At 44.6% G+C, this 15,230-nt stretch overlaps 1 long non-coding RNA gene across 2 annotated transcripts in view; it reads left to right on the plus strand.

Annotated features, from left to right (window-relative positions):
• LOC141132377 (uncharacterized) overlaps positions 1-15,230 on the plus strand; it is a 512,907-nt gene that overhangs the window by 409,303 nt on the left and 88,374 nt on the right. For both annotated transcript variants that reach the window (XR_012242896.1, XR_012242897.1), the window contains exon 5: positions 2,501-2,635. This is a non-coding gene — a long non-coding RNA (uncharacterized lncRNA). The remainder of the gene's footprint in view (positions 1-2,500; positions 2,636-15,230) is intronic.

Here is a 15,230-nt window from a genome sequence, read left to right on the forward strand (position 1 = left end):
CGGGCCTCCAGGTGGGACGGGAGACCCCGGACGTCCCCTCCCATTGCTTGTAATAACAGCCAAGCGGCTGCTGAGCCGCATTGGTTGTCATTACAATAAAGCTGACATTCCGCTCTACAGAACAGTACTGGGGTGATGTGTGCAGCTGCATGCATCATCCCAGTAAACCAATATTTTTGACCAATACTGATACTTCTAAAAAAGTGAATATCAGCCGCACCGATAATCGGTCGATCCCTAGTTTGTAGTGCGTTCCCTGCATTTGCAGTGCATTTTTTTTATACTTTTTTGGGCTTGGCTTAAAGGGGGATCAGTGCAGTGGATTTGAAGCACATTTGTAGTGTGTTCCCTGCATTTGCGGTGCAGAAAATTGCAGCATGCTGTACTTTTTTTTTTAAATGCACTGCAATGATGTGAACTATGCCCATAGGATTATCTTGATTTTGGGCTGTCTATGCAGTTGGAGTGCAGTTCAAAATGCATTCAACTGCATCCAATCACATTCAATGCGAAAGGGCCCTTATGCAGTGTGTGCATGTGCGTTTACGCACGTTCCAATCCATTTAAAAAAATGCAGCATGCTATACTTTTATTTTAGCCCCGGTTCACACGGTAACCCTCATGTGAATAGCACAGGAATGGGACCACATTCCTGTGCAATTCACATTCAATTCAGTGTGGTGCGATTTGAGCCCATTCACTGCAGGCACCTTTTTTGGAGCCACCATGGGATCTGATGCAGAGAAACCGTTCTGCATTTGCAATGCGTTTGCGGGGTCATTAACTTTGTATTGACACCCGCAGCAGATTGCAAACAGTGTGATTTCAATGCAGTGCTGGAAACGCACACGCCACATCTGTGTGGGCCTAGGCTAAAACACAAAGGAAAGCACCACAGTGGTGTAAACTAGGCTCATTGAAATACATTCATTGTTCTTGTATATGCATTCTTGCTGCATTTAAGAAATGTGTTCAAATGCATCTGATGTAAGGGCCAGTTCACACTGGAACACACGCATGCGAACATGTGGTGTCTCGCATTCTGGTTTTGACAGCGGCTTGCAAACGCACAGAACTACACAAAAAGTAGTGCGAGTGCTCCTTTTGCAAATCTCACTGTCTGCTTTAACCCTTTGATCTCTACTCTAACGCACCACAACTGTGTACATTGCACGCAGTTGCTGGGCGCTTGCAGAGTGGCCCCTTTCACTTGAATGGATCACGTTCACCTTCTGAAAGCGACAGGGAGTATAGTTCCTATTATGAATGCAAAGCATTGCAGCCTTGACATGTGTACACCCCCAACCACTATCTCTGCAGGTAAAGTGGTTGTAAACCTTATGTATCTGTACGTGAAATAGTCAGCACTAGGAATGATAATATAAGGCAGCTAGCAAAAGATAAGTATACAAACCCCAGAAACACGATAAAAATCTAAATTACAGCACCTGCGTGTATCAATACTTACTAAAAAGGGTTATCAAATAGTTATTAAAAAGATAATAGTAGTAAACTAGTCCACTAAAGACAAGTAAGTAATCCAAGTCCTTTAGAAGTTTCCACCATCCAAATGTGCTTCCACCATCCAGAGAGAGAAGAAAACGCCACCACTTGTGATTGAAAATAATAATCACACTCACCAGCTCACAAAGCTGTCAGAGCAGCTAACTGCTCATGTTACACAACTAAGCATCCCTCTGTGGATATCACAGCTCCATTCATCCATCTATGGTCTTCTCATCACAGTTTTCACTCTGCACCACTAAGAAGAGTCTGAATCACAGCAACACTGCATGGGAAGAAGATTGCTCACCACATGGACACTGCAAAATGACGGCGTGACGTCAGCTCGTAGCCCTGCCCAACGCGTTTTGTGCCGACACGTCTTCAGGAGACTAGCATCCCCTGAAGATGTGCATTGGCACAAACGTGTTGGGGCAGGACTACAAGCTGACGCATTGGTGTGAATCAGGCTTAAATGTGTTATTGGTCCAAAAGAAGGTTTGTGTAATTCAAAATAGAGAGCTCTGTCATACCCCCTCATACAACCAACCTATCTGAATTGAATTGTGAGATGGTAGGAAGTACCACAGCTCTCACATCCCAGCATCAGTTGTGATTTCCATTTAGGCCCTATTCACATTACTATGGAGTTTTAAATACACACATTTTCCTATGCAGCTTAAAATGTTAATAGGAGTTTGTTACCATAAACATGCTACATTTTAACATGCATCTTATTATACCTTAAAACCTAAAAGACAGTGAACAGGTTGGCATGCTAGCTTTCTGGAGTTCTCGGGCACAAAGGAGCATTTTTGTCTGGCAAAAAAAAAAAGCTAAGCACCCCAAAGTGTCTGCTGTCCTGCCAAGAACACAGTTCTGATTGGTTTAAATGAATGCAAGTTCATTTGAAACTTTTTTTGGTATGGTAATGGATCAATTTCATGTTTTGTATTGAGGCATCCAGCTTCATATGTCTATTTTTACTTTATTTTAGACTATGGGCAGTGCATCAATGGACAAAGCTCCACAGTGAGAGGGTCAAGTCAAGAAACTCATCAAGGACGACACTTTATATGCTGAAAATGTTGCTGGAAGACAGGGATTGCTGGTATCTGTGGTTAAAAGAAAGGTCTGGTATATAAGCCCTTATGCATGGTATATCTCTGTACAGTGGCCTCTTCTGTTTTCTGTACTGAGAACTCTGCACAAAGTAGTTGTTTAATTCATGTATTTAATTTTATGCAACCTGAAAATGTTTATCTTCTCATTGTATGGCAGAGGCCAATGTGTAGAGGTATAGTACTTTAATACAGCCATGGCCCCTGAGGAAATATATTTCTGCTGTGTTACCCAGAATTGCTAAAAACATGTTAATACTATGCTGCAATTAGATATAAAAGATACAAATAAATGCATTTAGTGTAAGTACCGGAATACGACTTGATTCCAGCACTTGCATTTTCTCATACAGCATTATTAGGGCTGGGAGATGTAGGGGCAGGACTGGGAACCAATCAGGTGTTCTGCACGCAAATGCAGTGACAAAAAACATTCTGATATGAGGAGATCAGAGCAAGGACAGATATGACCTCACCAGTCACCTGCTGCTCCTTCGCTGTCCAATCAAGTTCAGGGTGGAGAGAAGTAACCACTGTATTCTTTCTACAGTCTGAAACTTTAAGGCCCCTTTCACAGGAATGGTCTGATCAGGTCCACAGTTCAGTATTTCAGGCGGACCTGATTGGATGGTCCATTCATCTCTATTGATCGGTGGATGTAAACAGACTGGTGTCCGTTTAAACCCACCTACCTCTAGACTGATCTGGTCCGCTAAAAAATAATGGAAGGGGACCTGCCTCCGTCTAGGCTGATTGGATTGGAGGGCAGTCAGGTGTAAATGGACAGCGGAGTCCATTTACTTCTGGCTGTCCATAGAGGAGAACAGGCTCTGTCCATGTCTGCTCTGCAGAAACAGAGTGGACACGGATTTACAGGAGAAGTATGGCCAAAGCTTTTTCTGGCTATACATCTGTGGATCACAGCAGTGCAGTTATTTCTGCACTCCTGTGACCTGTTTTCAGCCAACAGCAGGCTGAAGCCCTCTGTCGGCTGATGTCACAGACCCGGTCCAGGCTCTGAAAAGACCCCGACCATAAGGTCAGTATCTGCCCAGAAGCCTGGACTAACAGCCATCTCAGCAACACAGTGAGCCTTTGAGAGCCTGAGCCAGCTGCTCCCACCCACTCCACAGCCCAACACTCCAGTAAGCTCTGGAGGGGCAGAGCAGAGAGCTGGTGACCATACCTCCCAAGTAAATCCTGGTGTTCTGCAAATCTGGGCTGAGTTCTGCAGCAGAGCCCAGTTCTGGAATGTTTCGGCACTTAACTCCACTAATCCCCCAGTGAAGTGCGTGTAACACTGTCCACTACCCAGTCAGCACAGCCCCCCACCTCCCCTGCCTGCTCGCTCGCCAGATTGCCTGCCCCTCTACAAGCTGCAAAATGGGAGAGGAGGTGGGTTAGGTCTGCTCCACCTTCTCCCCATGTCCCACTGTACTTGACCAACCCCAGGCATGCAGGCATGTGGCTAATCCTGTGTCTGTGAAGGGGTTGTGTGTTAAAGCAGTGATCCTGCTGTCACTGCCGAGATTCTGGAGAGCAGCCAGCCTCGGGTGAGTGAACTCTCCTCTCTCCACCTTCCCGCCTTCCATGTACCATAGTGATCCTTCCTGCCTTCCATGTACCATAGTGATCCTTCCTTCATGTTTTCCATGTACCATAGTGATACTTCTGTACTTCCTTGTACCATAGTGACCCTTTCGTCCTGCCTTTCATGTATTCTAGTGATACCTCCCTCCTTCCCTCTCTCTCGCTCTAAGGGTTGTTTCACACTGGAACACAATGCAGGAAAGGCACATTCACCGCATGCAACAATGTTTGTGGTCACCAAACCACATGGTACTGCAGTACTATGTCGTCTGGTGTGGTCCAAATTTGAAAAAGTAGAATGGGTCGTGGTCGGTGGGCAGTAGTGCCCGCCTACACATCAGGGGATATAACTCTTGCCGCAGTCACAAAGCAAAGCATTGTGGCTGTAGCATATGTACACGGTTTTATCTTCCATATTTCTGACATTTGAGATAGATTCCTTTCTGATGTTCATTTGTTCAAGCAATGCTGTACTGTATACAGCAACTAGGCTCAGCTTCTGTTTAATCATCTCTCTTTAAGCCACTCCCAGTGTTAGGCGCAGCTTGACCATGACCATCATTTGCTACTATGTGCTACATGTACTGCAGTACTTATTTTTTGGCTCCATCCCAGGTTCCTCAGGTCCTTCATAATCCTCTATGTTAAGCTCTATTTCTATTTTCAGTATGTACAAAACCACATGTATAGGAAGTTTTTTCTAAATTATTGTGTTGAGGTTTATATGTATTCCGGAGACTCTTTTGTTTGATCACTGCCATTAAGCCCCTCCCACTATTATGTTTGACCACACCCACTTTTTGTAGCACACCGCAGGTCACCGTGTCCCTGAAATGTCTCTCATTGTCAAGTTCAAAAGTTGGGAGGTATGCTAGTGACTGACAGTGTAGGCTCTGTAGGCAGAGTAGGAGATAACCACACAGATTGGGGTAGGGAGTTCCAGAGGATGGGAGAGCCTCTGGAGAAGTCCCGTAGGGATCATAGAAGAAGGTGACCAGGTAGCTAGAGGGCAGGAGGTCTTAAGAGGAGCAAAGAGGATGTTTGGTTAATATTTTGAGATGCGGTTGTGATTTAGCTGGGGGCAGAGTTGTGGATGGCTTTGTAAGTCATTGCTAATATTTTGAATTTGATTCATAGGGTGATCAGAAGCCAGTGGAAGGATTTGCAGAGAGGAGCAGCAGGCAGTGAGCGGTTGGTAAGGTGGATGAGCATGGCAGCAACATTCATGACACTGTAAAGGGGGGGTAGCGTGTGGAGAGATAAGCCAATGAGGAGGGAATTGCAGTAGTAAGGGCAAGGGATAACAAGAGAGTGGATTAGTAATTTAGTGGTGTTGTTGGGTAGAAAGGGGTGTATTCTGGAAATGTTACAGAAGTTAAAGCGTAATTAAACCCAGAAGCAAACATTTATTGTGTTGCAGCTTACCAGTTCTTAGATTTGGTGGCTGCATTCGGTTTTTCTTTATTTAGGCTTTCTTTCCTTAATTTTCATCTGGTGATCCTGACAGTTTTTCAGCAGAATAAGTTGTCCTGCAGATTTAGCAGTTAGAGGGGAAGAGACAAACCATTTACCACTGACAGGGGTGCTTAAAATGTTCAGCTTTTATTCATTTATGTAAAATCTCAAAAGGAACAAAACCATTGCTGTAACTTCTTACAAAGTGTTAGCTGGAGTTTGGCTTCAATTTGTTTAATGTATCTAAATCTGCTAGTACATCTAACACTCCCCTTCCCCTGACTGACAATGCTGCTGTTCATAGGTCTCTATTGGTTCATCAACCAGAGTGGGGGCACTAATACAGGAGGGTTTCACAGGCTGGGAGTTTGATTGCTTCTGCCTGCCTCAGGAAGAAGCTAACAGAGCTTAGGGTGGGAGATTCAAATAACCAGCCTGAATATTAATCATGCTCCAATCCCTGGAGAAGAGTGTCTAGAACAGAGCTGGAAAAGTGATAAATAGTCTAAAGCACTGGAGAGCAGGGTTTGTTCTCCCCAGGAAGGTTTCAGAGCCCGAGGGGCTGTTGCCCTTAGGCAGCCCATGGACTGTGTAGCTGTCCTAGAGGCTTCAGTGGGATCAGGGCTGTGGGCTGAATGGACTGTGCTAGAAACTGATTGTAGGACCTTACTACAAGGTATCTGGTCTGGAGAAGGTCTGTCTCATTCACGGGACTGTTTCCCGAGGAAGCTGTTTTGGGGACTTGTGAGTAAAGACTCTAAACTAATGGCTGTGACTGTGCAATGTTCTGGTGATTGCGCTGGGTACCAGCAGTTGTGCATTGGCGCAGGGTAACCAGATGCCAAGGAGACTTGCCTCATGATCTTCAGCTGTGAGGCCTTAGACTGAGAGAGAAAAATATCACCGCCCTGAAAGAGGTCTGTGAGGAACAAAAATGTTTTCCATGCTGGAAGTAACAGGTGCAGGCAATGCTGGTAATTGAGAGGTAAAGGAGAAATCCTGGACAGCCGCGCTCAAAAGTAATCTTCGATCTTTAAGTATAATCATAAAAATACATGCCACAGCATCACAAAGCAGGAAATCTGATGCGTTTCACACTGTAGTCAGTGCTTAATCATAGCTTTCCTGCTTTGTGATGCTGTGGCATGTATTTTTATGATTTTACTTAACCACTTGCCGACCGCCTCACGCCGATGTACGTCGGCAAAGTGGCATGGACCCCCTCCTGGTGCTCGAGGCAGTCGGCTTTTGTCCAGCAGCGATCAGAGGTGAGGGGGAGACCATCCATTCGTGGCCCCCCCCTCGCGATCGCCGCCGGCCAATAGAATCATTCCTCTGCTGCTGTATGCTAAACAGCAGCAAAGGAAATGATGTCATCTCTCCTCGGCTCGGTATTTTCTGTTGCGGCGCCGAGGAGAGAAGACTGCAATGTGAGTGTAAAACACACACAGTAGAACACGCCAGGCACACAAAACACCCCCCTTTACCCCCCTACCCCCCCGATCACCCCCCAATCACCCCTCCCCCCCCCCCGTCACACTGACACCAAGCAGTTTTTTGTTTTTGTTTTTTTTTTTCTGATTACTGCATGGTGTCAGTTTGTGACAGTTAGTGTGGTAGGGCAGTTAGTATTAGCCCCCTTTAGGTCTAGGGTACCCTCCTAACCCCCCCTAATAAAGTTTTAACCCCTTGATCACCCCCCGTCGCCAGTGTCGCTAAGCGATCATTTTTCTGATCGCTGCATTAGTGTCACTGGTGACGCTAGTTAGGGAGGTCAAATATTTAGGTTCGCCGTCAGCGTTTTATAGCGACAGGGACCCCCATATACCAACTAATAAATGTTTTAACCCCTTGATTGCTCCCTAGTTAACCCTTTCACCACTGATCACCGTATAACCGTTACGGGTGACGCTGGTTAGTTCGTTTATTTTTTATAGTGTCAGGGCACCCGCCAGTACCGCTAACACCCACGCACGCAGCATACGCCTCCCTTAGTGGTATAGTATCTAAACGGATCAAAATCTGATCCGATCAGATCTATACTAGCGTCCCCAGCAGTTTAGGGTTCCCAAAAACGCAGTGTTAGCAGAATCAGCCCAGATACCTGCTAGCACCTGCGTTTTGCCCCTCCGTCCGGCCCTGCCCAGCCCACCCAAGTGCAGTATCGATCGATCACTGTCACTTACAAAACACTAAACACATAACTGCAGCGTTCGCAGAGTCAGGCCTGATCCCTGTGATCGCAAACAGTTTTTTGGTAGCGTTTTGGTGAACTGGCAAGCACCAGTCCCAGGCAGCGTCAGGTTAGCGCCAGTACCGCTAACACCCACGCACGCACCGTACACCTCCCTTAGTGGTATAGTATCTGAACGGATCAATATCTGATCCGATCAGATCTATACTAGCTTCCCCAGCAGTTTAGGGTTCCCAAAAACGCAGTGTTAGCGGGATCAGCCCAAATACCTGCTAGCACCTGCGTTTTGCCCCTCCGCCCGGCCCAGCCCAGCCCACCCAAGTGCAGTATCGATCGATCACTGTCACTTACAAAACACTAAACGCATAACTGCAGCGTTCGCAGAGTCAGGCCTGATCCCTGCGATCGCTAACAGTTTTTTTGGTAGCGTTTTGGTGAACTGCCAAGCACCAGCGGCCTAGTACACCCCGGTCGTAATCAAACCAGCACTGCAGTAACACTTGGTGACATGGCGAGTCCCATAAGTACAGTTCAAGCTGGTGAGGTGGCAAGCACAAGCAGTGTCCCGCTGCCACCAAGAAGAAGACAAACAGGCCCGTTGTGCCCATAGTGCCCTTCCTGCTGCATTCGCCAATCCTAATTGGGAACCCACCACTTCTGCAGCGCCCGTACTTCCCCCATTCACATCCCCAACCAAATGCAGTCGGCTGCATGAGAGGCATTTTCTTTATGTCCTCCCGAGTACCCCTACCCAGCGAACCCCCCCCAAAAAGATGTTGTGTCTGCAGCAAGCGTGGATATAGGCGTGACACCCACTATTATTTTTCCTCCTGTCCTGACAATCCTGGTTTTTACATTGGTGAATGTTGTGAATGTTACCATTCACTAGTTGAGTATTAGCGTAGGGTACAGCATTGCACAGACTAGGCGCACTTTCACAGGGTCTCCCAAGATGCCATCGCATTTTGAGAGACCCGAACCTGGAACCGGTTACAGTTATAAAAGTTAGTTACAAAAAAAAGTGTAAAAAAAAAAAAATATATAAAATAAAAAAAAATAGTTGTCGTTTTATTGTTCTCTCTCTCTCTCTATTCTCTCTCTATTGTTCTGCTCTTTTTTACTGTATTCTATTCTGCAATGTTTTATTGTTGTTATGTTTTATCATGTTTGCTTTTCAGGTATGCAATTTTTTATACTTTACCGTTTACTGTGTTTTATTGTTAACCATTTTTTTGTCTTCAGGAACACCATTCACGACTTTGAGTGGTTATACCAGAATGATGCCTGCAGGTTTAGGTATCATCTTGGTATCATTCTTTTCAGCCAGCGGTCGGCTTTCATGTAAAAGCAATCCTAGTGGCTAATTAGCCTCTAGACTGCTTTTACAAGCAGTGGGAGGGAATGCCCCCCCCCCCAGTCTTCTGTGTTTTTCTCTGGCTCTCCTGTCTCAACAGGGAACCTGAGAATGCAGCAGGTGATTCAGCCAGCTGACCATAGAGCTGATCAGAGACCAGAGTGGCTCCAAACATCTCTATGGCCTAAGAAACCGGAAGCTACAAGCATTTCATGACTTAGATTTCGCCGGATGTAAACAGCGCCATTGGGAAATTGGGAAAGCATTTTATCACACCGATCTTGGTGTGGTCAGATGCTTTGAGGGCAGAGGAGAGATCTAGGGTCTAATAGACCCCAATTTTTTCAAAAAAGAGTACCTGTCACTACCTATTGCTATCATAGGGGATATTTACATTCCCTGAGATAACAATAAAAATGATTAAAAAAAAAATGAAAGGAACAGTTTAAAAATAAGATAAAAAAGCAAAAAAAAATAAAGAAAAAAAAAAAAAAAAAAAAAAAAAGCACCCCTGTCGCCCCCTGCTCTCGCACTAAGGTGAACGCAAGCGGCGGTCTGTCGTCAAATGTAAACAGCAATTGCACCATGCATGTGAGGTATCGCCGCGAAGGTCAGATCGAGGGCAGTAATTTTAGCAGTAGACCTCCTCTGTAAATCTAAAGTGGTAACCTTTAAAGGCTTTTAAAAATGTATTTATTTTGTTGCCACTGCACGTTTGTGCGCAATTGTAAAGCATGTCATGTTTGGTATCCATGTACTCGGCCAAAGATCATCTTTTTTACGTCATAAAACATTTGGGCAATATAGTGTGTTTTAGTGCATTAAAATTTTAAAAAGTGTGTTTTTTCCCCAAAAAATGCGTTTGAAAAATCGCTGCGCAAATACTGTGTGAAAAAAAAATGAAACACCCACCATTTTAATTTGTAGGGCATTTGCTTTAAAAATATAATGTTTGGGGGTTCAAAGTAATTTTCTTGCAAAAAAAAAAAATAATTTTTTCATGTAAACAAAAAGTGTCAGAAAGGGCTTTGTCTTCAAGTGGTTAGAAGAGTGGGTGATGTGTGACATAAGCTTCTAAATGTTGGGCATAAAATGCCAGGATAGTTCAAACCCCCCCCAAATGACCCCATTTTGGAAAGTAGACACCCCAAGCTATTTGCTAAGAGGCATGTCGAGTCCATGGAATATTTTATATTGTGACACAAGTTGCGGGAAAGAGACAAATTTTTTTTTTTTTTTTTTTGCACAAAGTTGTCACTAAATGATATATTGCTCAAACATGCCATGGGAATATGTGAAATTACACCCCAAAATACATTCTGTTGCTTCTTCTGAGTACGGGGATACCACATGTGTGAGACTTTTTGGGAGCCTAGCCGCGTACGGGACCCCGAAAACCAAGCACTGCCTTCAGGCTTTCTAAGGGCGTAAATTTTTGATTTCACTCTTCACTGCCTATCACAGTTTCGGAGGCCATGGAATGCCCAGGTGGCACAAACCCCCCCCAAATGACCCCATTTTGGAAAGTAGACACCCCAAGCTATTTGCTGAGAGGTATAGTGAGTATTTTGCAGACCTAACTTTTTGTCACAAAGTTTTGAAAATTGAAAAAAGAAAAAAAAATGTTTTTTCTTGTCTTTCTTCATTTTCAAAAACAAATGAGAGCTGCAAAATACTCACCATGCATCTCAGCAAATAGCTTGGGGTGTCTACTTTTCAAAATGGGGTCATTTGGGGGGGGTTTGTGCCACCTGAGCATTCCATGGCCTCCGAAACTGTGATAGGCAGTGAAGAGTGAAATCAAAAATTTACACCCTTAGAAATCCTGAAGGCGGTGATTGGTTTTCGGGGCCCGTACGCGGCTAGGCTCCCAAAAAGTCCCACACATGTGGTATCCCCATACTCAGGAGAAGCAGCTAAATGTATTTTGGGGTGCAATTTCACATATGCCCATGGCCTGTGTGAGCAATATATCATTTAGTGACAACTTTGTGCAAAAAAAAAAAATTGTCACATTCCCGCAACTTGTGTCAAAATATAAAATATTCCATGGACTCAACATGCCTCTCAGCAAATAGCTTGGGGTGTCTACTTTCCAAAATGGGGTCATTTGGGGGGGGGGGGTTGTGCCATCTGGGCATTTTATGGCCTTCATAACTGTGATAGGTAGTGAGGAGTGAAATCAAAAATTTACGCCCTTAGAAATCCTAAAGGCGGTGATTGGTTTTCGGGGCCCCGTACGCGGCTAGGCTCCCAAAAAGTCCCACACATGTGGTATCCCTGTACTCAGGAGAAGCAGCTGAATGTATTTTGGGGTGCAATTCCACATATGCCCATGGCCTGTGTGAGCAATATATCATTTAGTGACAACTTTTTGTAATTTTTTTTTTTTTTGTCATTATTCAATCACTTGGGACAAAAAAAAATAATATTCAATGGGCTCAACATGCCTCTCAGCAATTTCCTTGGGGTGTCTACTTTTCAAAATGGGGTCATTTGGGGGGGGGGGGGGGGGTTGTACTGCCCTGCCATTATAGCACCTCAAGAAATGACATAGGCAGTCATAAACTAAAAGCTGTGTAAATTCCACAAAATGTACCCTAGCTTGTAGACGCTATAACTTTTGCGCAAACCAATAAATATACGCTTATTGACATTTTTTTTACCAAAGACATGTGGCCAAATACATTTTGGCCTAAATGTATGACTAAAATTGAGTTTATTGGATTTTTTTTATAACAAAAAGTAGAAAATATCATTTTTTTTCAAAATTTTCGGTCTTTTTCCGTTTATAGCGCAAAAAATAAAAACCGCAGAGGTGATCAAATACCATCAAAAGAAAGCTCTATTGGTGGGAAGAAAAGGACGCAAATTTCGTTTGGGTACAGCATTGTATGACCGCGCAATTGGGAGTTAAATCGACACAGTGCCAAATTGGAAAAAGTCCTCTGGTCTTTAGGTAGCCAAATGGTCCGGGGCTGAAGTGGTTAAATAAAGATTGAAAATTACTTTTGAGTGCGGCTGTCCAGGATTTCTCGGTTACCTCTCGAGGCCTTAGACTGCTCAGAGACTTGCCTCCCAGCTGCGGGGCATTAGACTATCCAATCCTCACAAATACTTAAAGTAATTATAAAAGTTTTTAAATAACAAACATGTAATACTTACCTGCTCTGTGCAAGAGTTTGCACAGAGCAGCCCTGATCCTCTTCTTCTAGGGTGCCTCGGCAGCGCTCCTGGCTCCTCCTCTTCATCAGGTGCCTTTGCGGAGCCGCTTTCCCTGGGTGCACCCATGCGGGCGCACTCACGAGTCCCGCTGCTGTGTCCATTGACACAGACAGCAGGGCTCAGCCCCGCCCTTGCTCCAGTGTCAATGGATTTGATTGATAGCAGGGGGAGGTGATGGCTCCCCCTGCTATCAATCTATCCAATGAGTAGGGGGTAGCGGCTGGAGTCGCTGGGCTCGTGCACATCGCTGGAACGGAAGGGCTCAGGTAAGAAAAAGGGGAGGCTCTGGGGGCAGCTGCAGCACAGAAGGTTTTTCACCTCAATGCATAAAATGCATTAAGCTGAAAAACCTGGAGACTTTGCAACCACTTTAAGGAGAAGACTGTCCTCTAATTGCTATTTGCTAATCATTATGGAAATTCCCAAGCCTTAACCAGTCTCCTGTTAAAGTTTCTTCAAGCAATAAATCTTAAAAAGACATAGCCTAGACTAGTGGTTTCCAAATTGCGGCCCATGGACTGAATGTGGTCCTTTGCTTGCCTTTATCCAGCCCTCTGGACACTATTCATCCCACTGACACCAACAAGGGGGGCACTATTCCTTCCACTGGTACCAACAGTGGGGAACCATTCCTCTTACTGACACCAACAATGGGGCATTTTTCCTTCAACTGACACCAATGATAGGACACTATTCCTTCCACTGACACCAGCAATGGGACATAATTCCTCCCTCTAATGCCCCATACACACGGTCGGACTTTGTTCGGACATTCCGACAACAAAATCCTAGGATTTTTTCCGACGGATGTTGGCTCAAACTTGTCTTGCATACACACGGTCACACAAAGTTGTCGGAAAATCCGATCGTTCTGAACGCGGTGACGTAAAACACGTACGTCAGGACTATAAACGGGGCAGTGGCCAATAGCTTTCATCTCTTTATTTATTCTGAGCATGCGTGGCACTTTGTCCGTCGGATTTGTGTACACACGATCGGAATTTTGTTGTCGGAAAATTTTATATCCTGCTCTCAAACTTTGTGTGTCGGAAAATCCGATGGAAAATGTGTGATGGAGCCTACACACGGTCAGAATTTCCGACAACAAGTCCTATCACACATTTTCCGTCGGAAAATCCGACCGTGTGTACGGGGCATAATACTAATGAAGGGGCACTCTTCCTTCTTCTGCTGAGCACACACACTATGTAATTTTTTTATTCCCACTGACACTGGGGCATTTTCTACTTCCCCTGGCCATTCCAGGACCCCTAAAGTCTGAACAGCAGTAAACCAGCTCTTTGTTTAGAAAGTTTGGAGACCCGTGTCCTCGACTGTGTTATTGGAGCCGGTAAGAATGGACTGGTGCTTTCAGTGATGCACAGTTTCTGTACTATTAGGAAAGAACCAGTTAACACCAGAGGCCCCCTCATGGGTAGTGTTACAAATTTATTACCGTACATTTTTGGCTTGGGGTTAAGGCAGCAGGATTTGGACAGTGACTGGATATGGGGCTCATCCCATAAATTACACAGAGCTTTCAGTCTTATTATAGTCATCCCCTGTGGTAGAAGTTACATATTTGACAAGATAATTTGAAAGATCACATAAAAGAGCTGTCATTTCTCTGACTGCAGCATTGAAATGGATCTGCTGGTTTTAGTGAATGTACACATTCACACATTCCCAATTTCCCATTTAGTTTTGGAAAGTGCTGGCAAGGCCTACTTCACTGTCTTTGGGAGAGACATAAGTGTGAGTGTGCTGAAAATGTAGCTAAAATCCTTGTATAATATATAGTTCACCTACAAATAGTTTTTTTTAGCAACAAAACTGGGCATTTCACAAGTGCAGAAACGATCTTTAGATCGAAGGATGAAATTAAGGACTTTAGACTTCTTTCTATGATATACAGTATATCCAGAGCAATACTTTCTTAAAGTGCTGACTCCCACCTTCTCTGCTCTAGAGAATCCGTTATCAGCCCTATATACACCTACATGGCTCAAAACTGATTGTAACCAAAGCAGCGATCGAGAGTAATCACAGGCCAGGAGTCCATACTTAAAAATGTATTTCTCTGGCTTGAGAACGCAAGGTGCACTGACCTTTTATTTAAAATAACCTGCCCTTCCCAGATACATAACTACCACCATCATGTGGCCTCCTGCAATATTTACATCCTTTGAGGTAAACCTGGTCTGCACTGGCTGCACCTGTGTAGAAAATCCCCATAGACTTCAGTGGAGCTGTCCCCTGAGGCTGGAGACGGTCAGAAGACATTCCCATGGGAATCTGGTAATACTGAGCAGGTATAACCAGTGCAGAGATTTTCCCTGCAGGACGTAAACATTGTAGCTCAATGCAGGATATACTCTAGGTAAGTATGAATCTGGGCAGTGGAAGGGGGCTGAAAGCACACTTACCCTTTAAAGTGAACTTGTGTTCCCCCCCACCCACAGCTGTAAATACTTTCTGATTTCCCCCTGATGACCTGTTTGTCCAATGGAGAGAAGTGAAAAGTTCCATTGTAGGCGCTAACCAATCTGGTTGAGCCATGCGCAAGGCTAAGGACTCTCCCCACCCCCATGTGACAATCGTGGGGCCTTGTAATGTGCCACTCGGGTACTCGGTGTTGTTAAATGGAATTCCTGTACTCAGTGGGCAAAATACATTTTGAAGCAGGCAGTTTATGGTGTCGGTAACATCACTTATCTTGTTTTAAAGCATCTATCAGTCTTAGGGGGAAGAAAGTTTTCGAAGAGAAGAGAAACAGAAGTATTTTGTT

Source organism: Aquarana catesbeiana, linkage group LG03, assembly GCF_042186555.1.
Source record: "Aquarana catesbeiana isolate 2022-GZ linkage group LG03, ASM4218655v1, whole genome shotgun sequence".
In the NCBI taxonomy this organism is placed as follows: Eukaryota; Metazoa; Chordata; class Amphibia; order Anura; family Ranidae; genus Aquarana; species Aquarana catesbeiana.